This window comes from Pollachius pollachius (assembly GCF_949987615.1).
Source record: "Pollachius pollachius genome assembly, contig: scaffold_32, whole genome shotgun sequence".
Taxonomy (NCBI): domain Eukaryota; kingdom Metazoa; phylum Chordata; class Actinopteri; order Gadiformes; family Gadidae; genus Pollachius; species Pollachius pollachius.
The window spans coordinates 342880-361783 of record NW_027641422.1 but is presented as its reverse complement, the minus strand read 5'-3'; the positions used below and the strand labels follow the sequence as shown (position 1 = coordinate 361783).

General features: G+C 42.4%; 1 long non-coding RNA gene across 1 annotated transcript; it reads right to left on the bottom strand.

The window, feature by feature from the left end:
• Positions 1–13573: 13573 nt before the first annotated feature.
• LOC307091600 lies at positions 13574–17403 on the bottom strand. Its single transcript, XR_013812745.1, has 5 exons — positions 17350–17403; positions 16899–17070; positions 15297–15364; positions 14643–14686; positions 13574–13673 (listed from the first exon to the last, which is right to left on the bottom strand). It is a non-coding gene; the product is annotated as an uncharacterized lncRNA (long non-coding RNA).
• Positions 17404–18904: the final 1501 nt, after the last annotated feature.

Here is an 18904-nt window from a genome sequence, read left to right as displayed (position 1 = left end):
TCCTTGACAAACACTAAACTGTCTTTTATTTTTAACCCATCACACAATTTCTCCTTTCCATCTTCATTCTCCATCGTTATTTCATATTTTTTCGGTGCTTTAAATCGGCAGCCGACTACCACCCCACATATCTTCTTGATTTCTTTCAGTAACTCCATCATTGACACGTCTTCTTCCCCAACAATCTCCACAGCAACTGTCAGCCTCTTCTCAAAAGTTTGTGTCTTACTTTTGTCCGAAGCATTCCTGCCATTGTCCGTGATCCTTCTCGTAACCGTTTCCCTTCCAATGTCGGCATTCGTTGTCGGTTGCTGCGTCTTGCTGCTGTCCATGTTCCTGCTCGTAGTCGTGGTCTTTCCATGGTCTGTGTTCTTGGGCGATATCTGCTCCATGCCTTTGTCCATATTCTGTGTCGTTGTGTGTACCGGTCCGCTTTCAGTTGCCGTGTGATCCGTCCTACTCCTCTCTACTCGCTCTCTCCTATCCATTTCGTCGCTCATTCAACACACACACAAACAAAAAGGACGTTCCCCCGAACAGCAAGCTGCTGGGGGAGTAAAGCTAAAACAAAAAGTAAACTAAACTCACTCACTGTCAATCTAACACAAATAAAATAAATTTCACCTTCTCTCTCCACTTGCTCTCTCTGCTCATTCACTATCTGGCTTCGCACCTGAACGGTATCAAACGTGATCAGGGTGGTATGGCCGTAAGCGAGTATTGCCGCATCCAAAGTAGCTTTTAAACAGCAGGAGCACATAAGGACTGAGAGCGCTGCAGTGGCCAGAGACGGGACTTGTACAGAAACAATGATTAGATCCATAATGAAGGAAAGCAATGCATAAAGACTTTATTCCATACTCAAAGTACCATATGAAAACGCAATGCAATACACTGCGTGTGCGGTTGAGTGATCTTTTGAAGAAATGTAGCGTTGCAACACCAGGGATAGACTGCAATGTATCTCTGTCGTTGCAGCCCTCTGATGCTCCCTGCTGCCGGCGTCACAACAGTGTCTGCATGTTTCACAAATAGAGTTTGGAGAGACGTTGTCAGTGTCTGTATGTTGCTTAAATTCTCCCAAACAGTGGGCGCTAAAGATCTCTGCCCGTATGCAAATTAGCCATGTGCGCCGAACAGAAGAATGACGTAATGTTGAGAACAAGTCATACTAAAAACGGAGCGCAAGCGAAAGCTAAACCAGACTGTATCAATCACACACTATGGGTCCATTCTAACTTATGATAAGAGGCTAGTCTTTAAATCTATGCAGTGACTGAATGTTTATGATAAAACGGATTGTTTTGCATTCGATGAGTGTGTGCGACTGTGCTCCTGTCATTTCCGGCTTTGGCATACCGCATGGTCCAACACAGTCTCACTCCCTACTCGTCAAACGTGTGACGCATGGCCAAGGATCCCTGGCGTCGATTTCCGACGAAAAACGGGTACCTTTTTCGTCGGTTTTCGACGCGGGGTCCGTCAGATAGACATTCATGTTATACCTTTCGCGTCGTTTTTCAACGCGGGGGTCAATCAGATAGACATTCATGTTAATCCCTCACCGTCGGATATAGACGAAAGGAAATCAATGGTGATGCCGTAGCTATTGTCTATTGATTTGTTTGACAGATTCACCATTAAACGTGTTTATAATGCCATTTCTAGCAAGAAATGTACCTTTTCCTTGAATAATCTTCGGTCAGTGACTGTGTATGATCTTTATTAATCTTTATTATCTGAATGGGAAATGCAATATTTTAGAACCGATTCACCGTTAAACGTGTTTCTAATAACATTTCTGGCGAGAAATATGCTTTTTACTTGCATGATCTTCAGTCAGTGATTGTGTCTGATCTTTAGTTTTATAGTTATTAGGAGGATTTTATCGGCTCGCTCGCATGTTTCAACGACGTCAGGTTGCTAGGGACGCTGCTTTCGCTAAACTAGCAGCTCACGTGTTTCCTGCGTTTCTGTTATTAAACTGTTACTTTATGTAACTTTTAATGATATTGTAATAACCACAGGCGAGGTAGTGAGCGAAGTAAGCTTGATAGCAGGTTTATTGGATTCCACAATCGGACAGGCAGGAACAGCTCCACCGGAAAACTACAACAACCAAAACTCCCGCCCGGAAGAAAACCCCCGGAACCCCCTCTCAGAAGGCCCGCCTCTTCCTCCCAAACCCTGTGACGCTACAATACAGGCCCCCAGGACTGGTGCATATTTCCCGAATCCACAAGTGCTCAGAGGCCAAGCCTGGTATTGCAGTCACTCCAATACAAGTGGGGAGCAGGAATGTGTCTCCGCAGAAAATGTGTGGTTATCAATCAAAGGTTCATAATTATCTTTATACCGTGTACTAAAAAAATGTATTTTTTTCTTTTCAAAACGCCACCTCAAGCGTTGTATTAGCCGTTATCTCGCTTGGGAAGAGGGGTGTGCAGCTGAAAGAAGTCGTAGTGAAACAAATGGCATCCGAGAGGGCCTAGTTCAGTGCTCCGTTAACGTGTCAGATTTTTGGACTGGTTCATCTGCTGCTCAATAACTCTCACGGTCCTCTGCTTGCGATCATTGTGATTCATCATGTATTGATCCATTTATTCAAAAGATCCAAAGACAAAGAACAGGTGCATTACGGTATCATTTTATATTGTTGTTGGACCGGTGTGGGGGGATGGGCACGGATCCCTGGCGTCAATTTCCGACGAAAAGGGACGAAAGCAACAGACGACGCGATCGTCTGTTGCCGGGAAACGGGCGATCGCGTCAAATGACGTAGGACGCGAATGTTCAAGAACCGTCCTACGTCATTTGACGCGTCGTCTGTTGCTATTCGATTAAACAATTAAATACAATACAAACATGAAGTAAAAAAAAGTGTTATCTAGCGATCCGTTATCTTTATTATGTTATTTCGTCTTTTGGAAACATGAGCCGAATGTTTTTTGCAACCTGCCCGGTAACGCGTCGTCTGTTGCCAGGCAGGTTGTCAAGATGTAAACAACTGATGACGTAGGCCGGTACAATTTTCGCCCCCGGTACAATTTTAACGTGACACCGTCACATTATGCGACTATTGACTATAAATAAGATTGCGACGATCCCAAGGTTATTTCGCTTCTCAACTCCAATAGATAAGTAGGTACTACATTCTAACCTGAATGAGGAAACTTAGCACCTTTACATATAAGATATGACCGAAATATGTCAGGAAGTTGTCGTTGTGTTTGTTTGCACAGTTTAAATGCCCTGTAACTTTATTACTTTCATTGGACAGAGACCAAATTACCGTGTTCCAATACCCGTACTATCCGTACTTACTAGCCACATTTTGAGTACGTAGTACGTTCCAATTCAGGTCCGGCGAAAATAAGTATACTTCAAGGACCCGGATGTCGTACTCAAAACGGGCTAATCGCAAAGTGTGGATCGAAGGACACTTCGAGGCGGAACCAGGCTGAGCCAAAGTCGGCGCATTTTCCACATAGCCTGCATTAATTTTGTAGTTTTTATAGCTTTTTATAGCTGATAGGCGTAAAGAGTTTATTGGGGGGGAGAAGCCGCGGCGGCAGTCGTGGTGCACTAACCGGAAATTACGATCACGACTGGCTCCTCCCCCACAATAAACATCCCGCTTTGAACGGTGAACTCTTTATGCCTAGCAGCTAAAAAAAAGCTATAAAGACTATAATAACTACAAAATGACAAAATTAATGCAGGCTATATGGAAAAAGCACCGACTTTGGCTCAGCCTGGCTCCGCCCTCTTCCACCACATCCCAAAGCATGGACAAACAAGAGCAACATTTTCTCATTAGTTATTCAGTATTTACGTAGTAGTATCTAGCATGATCTTCAAATCTGAATTCATATTCTTTCCCTTCTCTCAACAGGTCCCTTCATCATTTATTTTAAAATTTCAGCTTCGTTTCAAAGTAAAAACAAGGGCACTTTTAAGAGCCACGTTTGTCTAGTAGTTAATTGTTGTCAGTCTCTCAGGTTCCCTGTGGTTCTTTCTCTTTCGCTCTTCCCCCATCCCCCACCCCCTTCCCCCTACCCCCACCCCCTTCCCCCTACCCCTTTATTGGTGTTTTGTCATTGTGTTGTCTTGTGTGTCTTGTTCATCATGAGTGACTGCTCCAATGTTGAGCAGCTCGTTAAGGAGCTTGATGAGCTTGTTGATCATTCTAAATTAAATGATGAACTCCAGACCTTGGAAGGTTTCATCAATAAGATGGAGGTAGAACGGGAGGCAGCACTATCCACCAGCCATCAACCGGTCCAGGAGGCTCCACCATCCACCAGCCATCAACCTGTCATGTGGCTGAAGAGGGACAGTGATGGAAATGTTGTCTATGACAGACCAAGATCATGCCGAAACCAAATGGGTCAGTTTTATTTTTTCAGTCCTATTACTTAAAGGAGAACATTTCTCACATAGATCTAAAACGATATTGATTGTTTTACCACTTTGGATTGAATACATGAATCAGCCATGGGTCTGGTATAAGATGAGGTTTTTATTACATATTCATCCAGAGTGGTATAGACAACAAATTTGGCTAATAAAAGGTTTGTATCATTGTGTGGAATAAAATTAGCTCGTCAAAATGTATGGTATTGTAATGCTGTAAAGGTTGATTTGTGTTTTATTTTCCGCTACAGCTAGTCACAGCTACAGTCGCAAGACTGGTGCTCGTACTACAATGTTGGAAAGCAGCGTTGAGAGAACCAACTACTGTCCTCCTGACACTGTTGGTATGTTATTTATTTTGTCTCTATTCTAGTTCATTGTGCTTATAAATTCTAATAATTCAAATGTAAATTCCTTGTCTTTGCGACAGAATAACAGACAACATCCATGTTGCACACTTCAATTTAGTTTTTAAATATTATGTATTATTTTTACAGAGTCTTTCCTTGAAGAGCTAAACTACTCACAGGATGATGACATGGATGATCAGGAAACAGCACCAGCACCACCACAAGCTTCCTTAGACTGGTCTACTCGAAGGAGTCTCCTCTCAGAGAGGTGGGCGAAAGAGAGACCCCGGCTGGTGAATACCATGGTGGCACAACAAAATGCGGAAACTGGGATCTGCCAACAGTGTGGCAGCAGTCCAGCTGCTGTCCGTTGTCGTGACTGCCGACCTCACCCACTCTTATGTGCTGAGTGTGATGTCAGTTTACACAGAAACCAGGTGTTCCACAACAGGGATGCAACAATAGCTGGATTCTTTCAGCCATTGCCTCCAACAACCTGTGTCGTGGACAGGGTTCTTTCCCAGTGTGGTAAGCTGTAGCGTCAAATTTAGGGCTGCACAATTGTTGCAATCGTAATAATCGCAAATAATCATGCATAGGTACATTTCTGTCATTTGACTTTTATATTCACGTCATCCTCCTTGGCTGTGCCACTTAATCGCAGTAATCGCTTTATCTGTCAGTTATCTGTCAAAAACGCAATTATGTATTTTCAATAACTTCACAGTATAATAGGCTTCACAGGAATATTTTAAGTACTTTCTCTGAAACACACTTAATGAACTTTTATCTTAAAGCTTTTCAAAGTATTGATTTTTAAATGATTACAGAATACTTCCCAGTTAGTACATAGGATGATGTATGTCTTTAATCCCTGCATATGATGTGTCTTTCAGTGTGTATTTTGCCGTTGGAGATGCCCGAGAAAATTTGTACTTGTTCTCCGGGAACGTTGAGTGTCAACCCAGGAAAAGTTGTTGCTGTGGTTACAATAAATGGTAAGAATAAAATGAACTTGGGGAAAACCAGGGTCATTTCTATTGACTTTGTAAATGTCTCCTGAGTTATTTCTATTCAAATGTTTCCAATAGAAGTCTGCACTGGACAGATTTTTCAGTCCTGCGGCCCCCTGTTCCCGCAATATTTTGTCCGGTTCCCGTAATAATGTGTCATTTTTAGTCCTGCTCCCGCCCGCATCTGTAACCGTGTATCCGACTTCTGGCGGCGAAAGACCTCAGAAGGGATGTTCAGTTTTGGCTTCTGTCTCACAAAAGAGTCACTTTGACAACTGAGAAAGACTGCCAGATGTATGATTTTAAGTTTCTCGGTTCGGAATGTACTACAGGGGAGATTTGAATGTAGGCTACCTTTCTTTAGAAAGGCACTTCAATCTGAAGTAGCCCAGTGGTGTCCCCTTCTTCTGTCATGCTTTCAAGTCATGCTTTCAAGTTTCAGTAGCAGGAAAGAATTGAACCGACAAATAAACAACTATCTCTGTCAGTTAGGATGCTTCAACACAGTTCTTTATTGCTGCCTGACAGAACATCCAGCTCAACTATAATTATATACACTATTTTTATTTATGTTATTTTACTCACATTTTCATTTGCGGAAGTGCAGTGACTCATCTGTTCCTCCCGCACCAGCAAACACACTTCTCATCCCATATACAATGTGTTTTTGATTTTTCTAGGACGATATGATCTCTCTATGCCTGAGATGAAATGCGAGGCATGCAAAGCCACTTGGAGTGCTGGAGTCGATGACTTGGTCCGTAATGACTACTGGCCTGCGACCCTTCACTTCTCCACGGTGTACTCTACCGATGTGTTGCATTCATACGAAGAGTTGAAGATGGCAGCACCAGGACTTTCCTGTCAAGCCTTTTTGCGAATGCTTGATCAACGAACTGTCCGCTTCGGCCGTGTGAGTATTAGTGGTGGGAATCACTACCAACTAGTATGACGAGTATAGCAGAGTGACTGATGTGATTCAGCTATACTCAATACATTGATAGAACATCATCAACAACTCAATCACTCAAAACATGTATTTCATTCAGACCCGTGTATAAGATCCTTGTCACGTCATAGTCATGCAGATTGCATTCAGAAACATTCAGAAAATTGTAAATGTATACAATTAGACTACAGTATCATGTTTTGATAAAATACTGTGAAATATGTTGACATGTTTTACTGTTCTGAAACAGACTGGGAAGATCACAGCAGACAGCTTCAGAAAAAGCTTTTTGGAGTGGGAGGCTGTTAGATTTGAGGTCGACAAGATATGCAGGGAGGAGCCTTTTGTCTGTCCTGCATGCACCCCAGACATGCTTGCCGTTTCAGTGGACGGAAATCGCAAGCACTACCGCTTTAAGAATGCAGCAAGGTACTAAAAAAATGTGTGTAATTTCCAGTGTTGTTAAAGTAACCTTTGCTGTGTCATATTGACGGTCAATGTGTACCTCTCTTTCATTTAGATCTGAGGAGCAAGCCTTGTTTGATGGCATCTTCATTGCTAAAGATGATGAAGTAGAGAGATTTGTGGATTACATTCATTCTACCACCAACCATGTAAAGTTCTATAATATTTCTAAAAACACCACCAATAACATCCTAACGTTGATATTGTTTGGGTGAGTCCTGACAATTTATGTCAACCGTTTTCCATGTTGTAGGTCTCTGGAAGAGGTGTCTGTGGAGGGGAGTGGTCAGCAGCCAGAGAAACATCTCAGAGATCCAGGAGTAAAATTGATGAGGAGGGACTTGAGCTTGCGGTGTGTCGACATGGAGTTTTTCTCAGCGCTCTCAACATGTTCAGGGGAGAAATCTACGCTTATCCCCTCTACCTGCAGAACAAGCTGGCAAATAAGCCAATAACCTTTTTTGCCATGGATGTTACATGCAAGTACTGGCCCTACCTCAACAAAGTGGCAAAAAGCTGCCCGGAGCTCCAGCACCTTCTTGACATGAAGCCATTCCTGTCAGTGTTTCATGCTAAAGCCCATGACTTTAAATGCGAGGTAAGAAAACATTACCATCTCATTGACTGTCCCTGAACACCTGGAAAGGTATGTTGGCAGCTTATAAATATTTTCTTTAATAGGTTAAATGGAGTGGAGCTTACCAGCAAGGGGCTGGATTGACCCTTGGGGAGGAGGTTGAGCAGTGCAACGCCTTCCTCTCTAGGATTGCTGTTACGACAAAACATATGTCCAAAGCAGGTAAGTTTACCACACACTGCACTTCTTAGATTGAAAGTGTTATAAGGAAAGTGTAGCAGCTGCAAATCTCCACCTTCTCACCCTGTTAACAAAAGCACTCAAATTACTGTACCTCCAGATTCTTGTAATTATGGTGAGCTTTGTTGAGGTCACACATTTTCAGACTCGACGCCAAATGTCTCGAGACACTGACTTGTACCACTCTCCTGCGCCATTTGTCATACTGTCATGCGACACCATACAAAGCTACTTGTTTACTCTTCTCCCCCACTGTCAACTCTCTGCTAATAATTTGTTCTGTTCACTTGACAAGAAAAAGGCACAAGACTGCAGGTGAGGGACGTGTAGTAAAAAACAGATGAGTTTATTTTATTTTTTTTTGCAGGTCGTACAGACATGCTTACACTGATGGCCATGCGCTGGAATCAGCAAAAGTTTAATAACTTGGACACTTCACTTGCCCGCCGATATCAGAAGGTAGACGAGAGTCATTTTGTTTCTTATATTGTAGATGCCTTCTATTGTATATTTGTGTAGGGATAACATTTTTCTTTTGTTATTTAAAGGCCACAAAAGGCCTGGAAAGCCGGCTTCAGGACCTGGAGGTCATGAGAGTCCAACTGGCAGTGACACAGGTTGAAGTTGAGGGCTGGGTCACTGACGTAAAAGAGTGGGCAGAAGGTGAGAGTTATACTATTACTGATCAATGTGTCAGTTCTGCAGAAAAAAAGGAGAATCTTTATGACTTCCCTGTGGCCTTCTGTGTTACATTGAGACTTGGCTCATTGCAGTTAGCACCATGAAAATGTAAGTGAAATGTTTACACTTCTTTTCTTCTCAGCAACAACATCCCAAAAGAATGCAGATCTGGACGCGGTGACTAGTAGATTGGAGGTGCTGGTGGCCAGCATTAAAAGAAGGTCCCAGCGCCTTTACAAAGACACCGATGGCAGCAAAGGTCGGGCCCGGATGCGGCGCAAAATCAGAGAGGAGAAGGCCATTCTTGGCTCTGTTGCTGACAAATACAACAGCATGGTTCCAGATGCAGAGAGAATCACCTTTGACAGCATTCTCTCTGAGGAGACAGTTTGTCCGTGGCAACTTTCCCATGGTGGTATGTAAGCAAATCAGTTGACAATTTCGTATGATTCACATAGTAGCACAGAGCCAATTATGCCTTATTTCAGATGATCTCAGAAATTCTTTGAAAAATAAACGTACTTTGGCTTATTTTTCACAACTGTATCCCAGACAATGTCGATTTGAAAACCAAGAGGAAGGCGTTTGACGTTGTGATGGCAATAAAGAGACTTGAGGAGGAGAGGAAGATTGTCATTGCCGAGATGGCAAAGCATTGGAAGTCTCTCTCCACTCGTGCAGACACGCTCAAGGAGATGTCATGCCGGCTTTCCAGTGAGCCATTGCAAAGTACGTATTTAAGTAACATGTTGGAATACTATAATGTACATTGTCATTCATATTTTTTCCTGAGATTTCTAATGTGGCCGTTATCTTTTTTGTTTTACTCCCATAAGGTGAGCTGTGGGGTCTAAATGAGGAAGGGATCAAGGGTCTCCGCAGCTTAACCTTGAAAAAGAAGCAAGCAGTCACAACAATGATGAAGCATGCGAGAGGCTGTTACGCTCAAGTTTTGAGAGGAACCAGTATGGACTTCCAGAGGGACTGGGATGGATATGACAGTGACTCTGAAATGTCAGACGAGTGAACTTGGCTTTCATCGCTCCTGATATCCTGATGTGACTAGAAAATGTATGAACAGTGAATTTATTACAATCAGTAAAGACAAGCTGCGCTGATTAATTGCTATTTGTACTGTTTTTATTGATGCTATTATGAACTTACACTCCATAAACAAACTGAAAGCTGCCACACAGACCGACATCATTTTTATCCCTGTCATGTATAAGCATATCTTTATGAGTACATAATGTTCCCATGGTTTTGATGTGTGGGTGGAGAGGAGACCGGCTGAGGTGGATCAGAGGGCCCGGGGCGGGATGGCCCTCGCGCTTTTAGACGCGTGCCCCAGTTGAAAACAGTTGAACTTTTGAAGAAAAGCGCTCCACGTCATCGGCGCTTTTTTTGAACGACCAATCAAAATCGAGGAGGAGGCAAGGCTAAAAGTATCAACAGAACACAAACTGAAACATGTCGGACGAAAGTTTAATAACAGCTGTGAGTGAGTGTCCGGTCCTGTACGACCTCACGTTAAAGGTGGTATTGTTGGTACTGCCTCCTGCCACGATTAATGCTGTGGACCCACACTCTCCTCCGGGCTACCACGACACGCGCAGGGGGATCGTCCGCAACCTCCGCTGCCACGGCAAGAAGCGCTATTAATCTTGCATTCATTTTCTAATAAAATTGTAGGAGCAACCAGAGAGGACTTTGAGGGTTCAGATGCCAGATGATGTAGCAAACAGATAGAAGCTGTATATCTATGGATACAAGCGATGACGTGTATTAATGACGTAAACGAAAAACGCTCCGTGCGCCTTTTTTGAGCGGCGCGCATAAACGCATTGAAAGCAGTGCACGGAGCGCTCCGCCTTTTAAAAAGGCTTTTGGTGGACACGGCCCCTAAGGCAGCAGAAATCCTCAGAAACAACACAACAGATGCCATATTTGGCTGTTAATTATGATGCATAAGTTCTTAAGTCATTGTCAGCCCACAACTTGCAAATGTGACTTAATTCTAGTCACTACATGGTTATTATAGACACACAACTCAATTTTTCCAAAATTTGGACTCATCAACTCCCCCTGTTACAGATGGTCAATGAAAGCACCTTTGACAGACTATATTCAACTGCTTTTCATGTGCAGTGAGGGTACATTGGTTCATGACGTTTAGAGATTTATCTATAGGCCTACGTGAAACTACACACAGGTTTTAGGACTATGTCATCCGGACAATATAGGACCGTTCTGGATGGTTTGAGGAGAGGTTAAAGTTACAGTGTTCTATGAAGTACTGTACATGTATCTCCTTCCGCACAGCATTTTAGACCTATGCTGACTTTTTGGATAAAAAAGGTCCTATGATGGTCATTTAACAAGATGTGCTTGCAAAACTTAAACTGTACACAGGAATGTATTAGCACTACAATATATTATAAATTGGATCATCCAGGATCATCCTGTCAGACTGGGGAAGGGGTTAAAGGGTCTATAAACCGCCATAGTAAGTTAATGGGAAAATGCCAAAGGTGAAACAATCAATCAAAATAAACTCAGAACTGGTCCACATTGAAAAGTATGACTGTGTATAATACTACCAACGATATCTTATATAAATCTGGCCACAAAATAACTGTTGAAAGATTTTGACTGATTGTTTCCAGCTTGGTCCTTCAAGAGGTCTCTGAATGTATACGTCAAACAGCCATGATGTGTACCAACAAGAAAATCGAACTTTGTCGTAGGACAACAGTGAAGACATAGTTGGAAAGGTCTTGACATAGGGAGCAACATATGTCAATATGAGATGTGTGGGCAGTTCTTGCTCTTCAGGTTTGCCCTTTGAACCTTGCACCTGTGACACTTTTGAAGGCTTATAATTCAACAACAAAATATGCTCCAGACATAGGGTCAACAGTTTTGGAAAGCTCTGTACCTATACTAACATACCCGGCAGCAGACCAATAGGGGGCGCCACTGATTAGGGTCAAAACCTATAAAAAACATGATTTCACCCTCTTACCAATACAAAAGTTAAAATCAGACCAAACAGGCGTGCTTCCTACACTTAAAAACATATAATAAGCTTACATGGTTCGTGATCACAGTTTTACATAATAGAGATAATTAATTGGAACTACAAAAGCTATGACGCAGCACAATGATGTGTACTGCACTCGGCAGAAATTGTAGTTCTGGTATCCTATTTCCGGTATAGGGTTCAGAAATGATACATCTGCTAATTTGTCAACCGGCAAAGTATAACCATAACGTATACGTTTATAAAGTGAGTAGATGTATTTGATGAAAAAGATAAACAAATACATTTATTAGTGCTATTTTTAGGTTTTTCGTGCTGCTCTATCTCGCCGACAGAAAGGGGTGTGTTTAATGGCGTAACGTATTAAGCAACGTTTTCAAAGCATTTCTTTCAGACCTCAACCTTCGATCTATTTTCTTGCTATAAAGTGTTAATGTGGTCTATAATTTGTTTTAATATGGTCTGGCTTCCAAACAAGACGATTTAGTTCAGTATACCTGCAGTAGGATGGATTAATAAACGATAGCAGTCGCGGATTACTAGCAATAGCCTTACTGGCTAGTGAACACACCCAAAGGTTTTCAAGACGTCAGACGTCATTAGTGGTGGGCATAGATTTTTTTTTAAAATCTACATTAATTTTGGAATTAATCTAGATTAATCTAGATTAAAATGGCAAATCGCAAAAATCCTTTCGTTTACCTTGACAGCGGTCAATTACACTTGGCAACGGTGAATTAACAAATATAATTCACCGCCGGAAGTTGTCAAGTGCCCATGCAAGTGAACGGAGCAGTCTACAGAGGAGCCGTGTAATAATCCAAAATAATGTAAGGTTTAGAAGTTAATTCATATTTGAAAGTACAATTTATATTTACAATGTGTAGTCAGTTAATCATTTACATATTTATGTTACACAATTATGTGTCAGTCAGGATATTCTATTCAATCTGCCTCTGATTCCCTCACGTTTACCTCAGTCTAAATTCTAGCTTCTGACAAGGACGTGTTGTGGTTGTGAGTTGAAAAGTAAAGTAAAGTAAAGTACCGCTTGAGAAAATCATCCGACCGTCTCCCTGCTGTTTATTCTCATAAAGAGTGATCCACCACCACATATCGAACCCTCACGTTACAATAATTCAACTCGAGTTTTTTTTTTTACTAGTGTTGGTTACAAAATGATTCTTGACGAAAACTGGTGGGGAAATAACGGCCCACCACCACTAATATATATATATATAATATATATATACAACCCAATATAATAGAGTGAACAATACTACATTTATATATTAATAACATTGTAATGCGTTTCCCAACTCACTCTATTAGTTTAATACTGCCAACTTCCAATCATGGGAATACATCAATGTATTTAAAAATACAATGCCCAGTACAATCGTTCCTTTGAAATTGTTAGGAAGCAAAGAAATTAGAAGGGATACTTGGAAGTTCTTCCACCAAGAGGAGGGTTGTAATTAAGTTAATGAAAATGTATATTTACTAAATCAATCAAGGTAAAGGCTACATTATACTGTATATAGATGATTTGGGTGAAATATATCAGTTCATTAATGTAATCCACTTAAATAATAATGTATTTGTGATGTTAAATTTTACTAAATTTCAAATATAATCATGCATTATTTATGTTTGTTTCCCATATTTTCTTCTACAATATTTAAAAAAAAATACAAAACTGTCACATGATGTTTCTAAAAACGATGGAAAAGTAAAACCAAAAATTCATTCAGTCATTTTTGGCAATAATTAATTCATCTTTAATCCACAAGGCTAATGGAAAGACGTAAACAGAAATATAGGTATACTTTCCTTTATTTTAAACAAAAATCAATTATAATAAATGAAAAAAGTCTGGCCGGCATCTTAGGATGGGAACTGGCAGGCCAGCTCCCATGTCTCCTCCCAGGTTTTTCCACTGTAAGTAAAAGTAGCGCAAAATAACATTAGAACAGTGAAAAATGGAGGAGCCATTTTAATAAATAATAGTTTCACAGCGTATATATTTTCCAAAAGTATTGTACGTCTTGTATTATATTGTTTTTATACAAACATATACATATAGAGTGCTTGATGCAATGTAACAGATACACATCAGCCACTCTCATCTATTAAGTCATAGAAAGTAAACTAGCCAATAGCCGATCTCAGTCAACGAGGATGATCTTGGCCGATACTGATGTTCTGCCAATGTATTGGTGAATGTCTACTTCCTACAGGGACTCACACAGGGACAATTATGCATGGCACCAGGCATGATATTGATAAGAGAAAGTGGCTAAATCCTCTAAACGATATGTGACACAGCATTTACTCCATCCTATACCAATAGTGTAATTATTATACAGATGGCTCTCAAAAATAACAATATTGTGAACAAGTTAAATTTGTCCCCCAAATGTATTTCAAAAAAGCTAATAGTCAATATATTCTAGATTCATTAGATATAAAGTGAAATATTACAAGCAATTCTTAGGTTTTAATCTATCTTGATGATTACAGTTTACAGCTCATGAAAACCAAAATAATAATTTCAAAATATTGTCTTCTTGACAATTTCCCACAGATTCTCTATGGGGTTCAGAGGAGATGAGTTAACCACGGTAATACCATGGTAAGCAAACCAGTTACTAGCAGTTTTGGCACTGTGGCAGGTGCTGAGTCCTGCTGGAAAAGGAAATCAGCATCTCCATAAAACTCGTCAACTCTAAAATCTTCTGGTAGAAGGCTGCATCGACTCTTTTCACAATATTCTAATTTTCGGAGACCCACCTGTACATTCAAAGTTGTGTGTGCTACAATATACGTTCCAACCTTTATACATATGAGATGGTTAAAAGTGGAAGCAGAAAATACATGTATGAAGGCAATATAAACCAGTGCTTACCATGCAGAGCAAGGTAACCATCTCACCCTTACTTCTGCTCGCCCCTACAGAAAGACACATACATATAATCAGGCTTGGAATTTCATAATTTTAGTGGCAAGGCCACTTGGCCTTCAGATGGGCATATTTGGTGGGGGGCACAAAGGCCACACGTCAGGGCACCAAGGCCAAAGTTAACTATACAGTAGGCTACATAAAAATGGAGTTGTATTTAGCCTATTCACAGCAGTAGACCTGCATCACTATATGAAACATTACAAAAAAATGAAACATGAGATATTACATTGAACTGTAAATCATCTGATTTTTATATGTACAGATATATAGGCTGCTTGTAACATTTATTTTCTATTAGATGGTTTTGACAGGCCATAGGCTAAATAAAAATCGCTATAGTCGGACGCAAAGCAGAATATTGAAAGGGGGCACCAAGGCCACAGTGGCCTGTGAACCTCAGATTTTCAAAGGGACATCACGCAAAGGGCCATGGCCGTTGTTGAGCCTGCATGTAATTCATGCCAAGGACAAGAATGACTGAAGTTGGTAACCACTTGCTTAAATGGCCAGTGTTTTGTGATATGTGAAATGCCAGATGAGTCTGAGACAATGGAGAGATTATCAGACAGCCTAATGAAAAATATATTTCTATCTTACCTCATTCATCCTCCTTTCTGTGACGGCGTCATAATGAAATATTTTTTGCCTACTACATTTCCGGCAACCTTAAATGACAAAAAAGAAAATATTAATTAACCATAAATGTCAAAAAGTAAGTAGAGGAATGTAACACGATCTGCAGTCTTGTGCATTTGTATGAAACTTTAACTAATTTTTAGATAGTTTTCATAAAATCGGGGGAACAACATTCAACATGGTCCAGTTAAATACAGCTAAGTAACCAGAGAATGTATTAGCCATCAAATTCAGTGATTTCATGGCCGAAATGTAGCCTAATTACATAATTAATAAAATCGTACTGCCTAGCCGAAAGGACTGGAGCCAAATTCACCTGAGGATTTCTGTATTTCATGAATAATGATTACAAAAATGGGAAATTCGTACATAGTGTGCTAAGACTGAAGTTCACCTACACTTTCTTTTTTGGGGGGGGGGTTTGGCCAGGGCCTGAGGCTGGGCTGGGCCTGGGGCTGGTGCTGGGCCAGGGCCTGAGGCTGGGGCTGGTGCTGGGCCAGGGCCTGAAGCTGGGGCTGGGCCTGGGGCTGGTGCTGGGCCAGGGCCTGAGGCTGGTGCTTGGACTGGGTCAGGGCCTGTAGCTGGGGCTGGGCCAGGGCCTGGGGCTGGTGCTGGGCCTGGGGCTGGCCCAGGGCCTGAGGCTGGGGCTGGGCCAGGGCCTGAGGCTGGGGCTGGGCCAGGGCCTGAGGCTGGTGCTGGGCCAGGGCCTGAGACTGGTGCTGGGCCAGGGCCTGAGGCTGGGGCTGGGCCTGAGGCTGGGGCTGGTGCTGGGCCAGGGCCTGAGGCTGGTGCTCGGCCAGGGCCTGAGACTGGGGCTGGTGCTGGGCCAGGGCCTGAGGTGTGGGCTGGGCCTGGGGCTGGTGCTGGGCCAGGGCCTGAGGCTGGTGCTTGGACTGGGTCAGGGCCTGTGGCTGGGACTGGGCCAGGGCCTGGGGCTGGTGCTGGGCCTGGGGCTGGACCAGGGCCTGAGGCTGGGGCTGGGCCAGGGCCTGAGGCTGGGGCTGGGCTAGGGCCTGGGGCTGGGGCTCGGGCTGAGGCTGGGGCTGGGCTAGGGCCTGGGGCAAGAAAGGGTATAGGTCCAATATATGATATTGAGGCTGGGGCTGGGCCAGGGCCTGGGGCTGGTGCTGGGCCTGGGGCTGGGCCAGGGCCTGAGGCTGGTGCTGGGCCAGGGCCTGGGGCTGGGGCTCGGGCTGAGGCTGGGGCTGGGCCAGGGCCTGGGGCTGGGGCTCGGGCTCGGGCTGGGGCAAGACAGGGTATAGGTCCAATATATGATATTGAGGCTCGGGCTCGGCCAGGGCCAGGGCCAGGGCCTGGGGCTGGGCCAGGGCCTGAGGCTGGTGCTGGGCCTGGGGCTCGGCCAGGGCAAAGGCCTGAGGCTGGGGCTGGGGCTGGGGCTGGGGCTGGGGCTGAGGCTGAGGCTGAGGCTGGGGCTGAGGCTGGGGCTGGGGCTGGGGCTGGTTCCCTACAATATTAAATGTGTATGTTGATATTCGATATGTACACATCAGCAAAGGCAAAACGTTTAAAACTGTCATGACTTTTAAATGAAACAAATCCTACCTTCTTTAAGCAAAACAAAATTGTATGCCTTTTTCATACTGGCTAAAATTTTGAGGTTATCCTCAGTGGGTGTCAGCTGGTTCATCACATCAGCCACCCACTTTCCAGAGGCTTTCTCCCTTCTGGCATAAAATAAAATTGGGACATAGCCCAATGCACTTAGTTTTTTCACCTGTAATAGATAAATGCAGATAAGCAAACATTAGTTATTCTCACTGCATTCTTTTTCCACCATATTAAAAACAAAATTACTTTAAACAACATTACAATCTCCCCAAATGCTTTTTTAAATTGTGGCTTTGAAATAGGTCACCTGGAATATAGTCTTGCTTTTTTACACTTACAGATTACACTTATTTTTGTAAAATTAGGTCCTTGCTCTATCACAGAAGTATTAATGAAGGTGAAGCAAATCATTAATACTTAATGAAATATGAGCTTTTCTACTTACTGCAATATGGGCAGAGTTCACCACTCTTGCCGCGTTTCGATTTTTCAGGACCCCTTCCGCTCACTTCCTATCCAGGGACCCCGTTTTGGCCTTTAGTTTTCCCTTGTTTGAGAGAGCTGCGAAACAACTGCTGCAGGTTTTTCGGCTCACCTGGTTTGGTAAAAGTATACCAAAGTGAGACATCAGATTCACAGTCACAGAGAAGAAGTACAATCAAGATATAGCTTTTAATTTGGCTGTATTCAGGAAAGAGGCACAAATGAAGCACAATGCAATTCAGAATATGCGTCTCTGGGTTGACACAGGATTATCCAGAGATTAAGTACACAACAGATCGTGGTAAAGGATAGATAATCATACAGTGAAAGTGGCAGAGGTATGAGACACCCAGGCTACTCTAATCAATGATGCCTATGGTGTTTGATGAAAAACAAGCAATCAAAATTTATATCAATCCAGACATTATCCCTGTTTTGGAACACAGTACAGATATCATAAAAAGTAAATTAGTAGGAGCATACTTTAGTGTCCACGTGACCTACTAATGAGAAATCTACAACATTAAACCACATATTAGAACATTGGACATAGGTCTAATGCTGTATTCCACTTTCCCTCACCTGGTTAGGTTCTTGGCAGGAGGGGCAGGGCCTAAACTTCTTTTGAGCCATGATGAAATCTACACCACACACACACACACACACACACACACACACACACACACACACACACACACACACACACACACACACACACACACACACACACACACACACACACACACACACACACACAGAGCAGCAATAGAGAGACGAAGGGAGAGAAAGTAGGAGCAAAAACTGTTCTCTGCACTACTGGGGATGGCAAACACCACCAAATTGCACAGGACAATGTGGGTCAATAAGCATGTGTTAGCTTACAACACAATATCACATATACCTGTGAATAGCCCCTCAGTAACTCAAATATTACAACTACATTGTACCGTGTTTGATTATACAATTTATGAAGATGGTACCCTGTATGAAAATGAATTAGAGGCTATGTTAGCTAGATTAACGGCATATTTAATTAGGTGCAACAAGTTATAATTCAATGTCTTGATTGATTGATTAAATATATTCCATTGCCATAATACACTACACGGTGGTAAAAAATGCAAATATGTCTTTTCATAACTCGATTATTTCCTTCAATGCTATCTGAATTCGAGCAGAATTGATTAAGCGGCAGGTTAACTGTTAGCTAAGTTAGTCTACCAAGTGCTTCCCATTTGCAACGACCATGCACTTATATCCGTCTCTATCCCATGTATTTTCTACAGTGCACTTTAGAGAGTGTCAACAAACACAACATAACTCGATAATTATTCTAATTCACATTTTTGTAAGCTAAAGTCAGAGCTGTACTTACAGTTCAGTCCAGAAGCGCAATGATCCTGGCTATCGTCGCATACATTGAGGGCATCGCTGATGATGCACTTGATTCGCCAACAAAAACTCCCAGACACACAAAGTGAGATAAATATTAAATTATTATTATCATCATCATCATC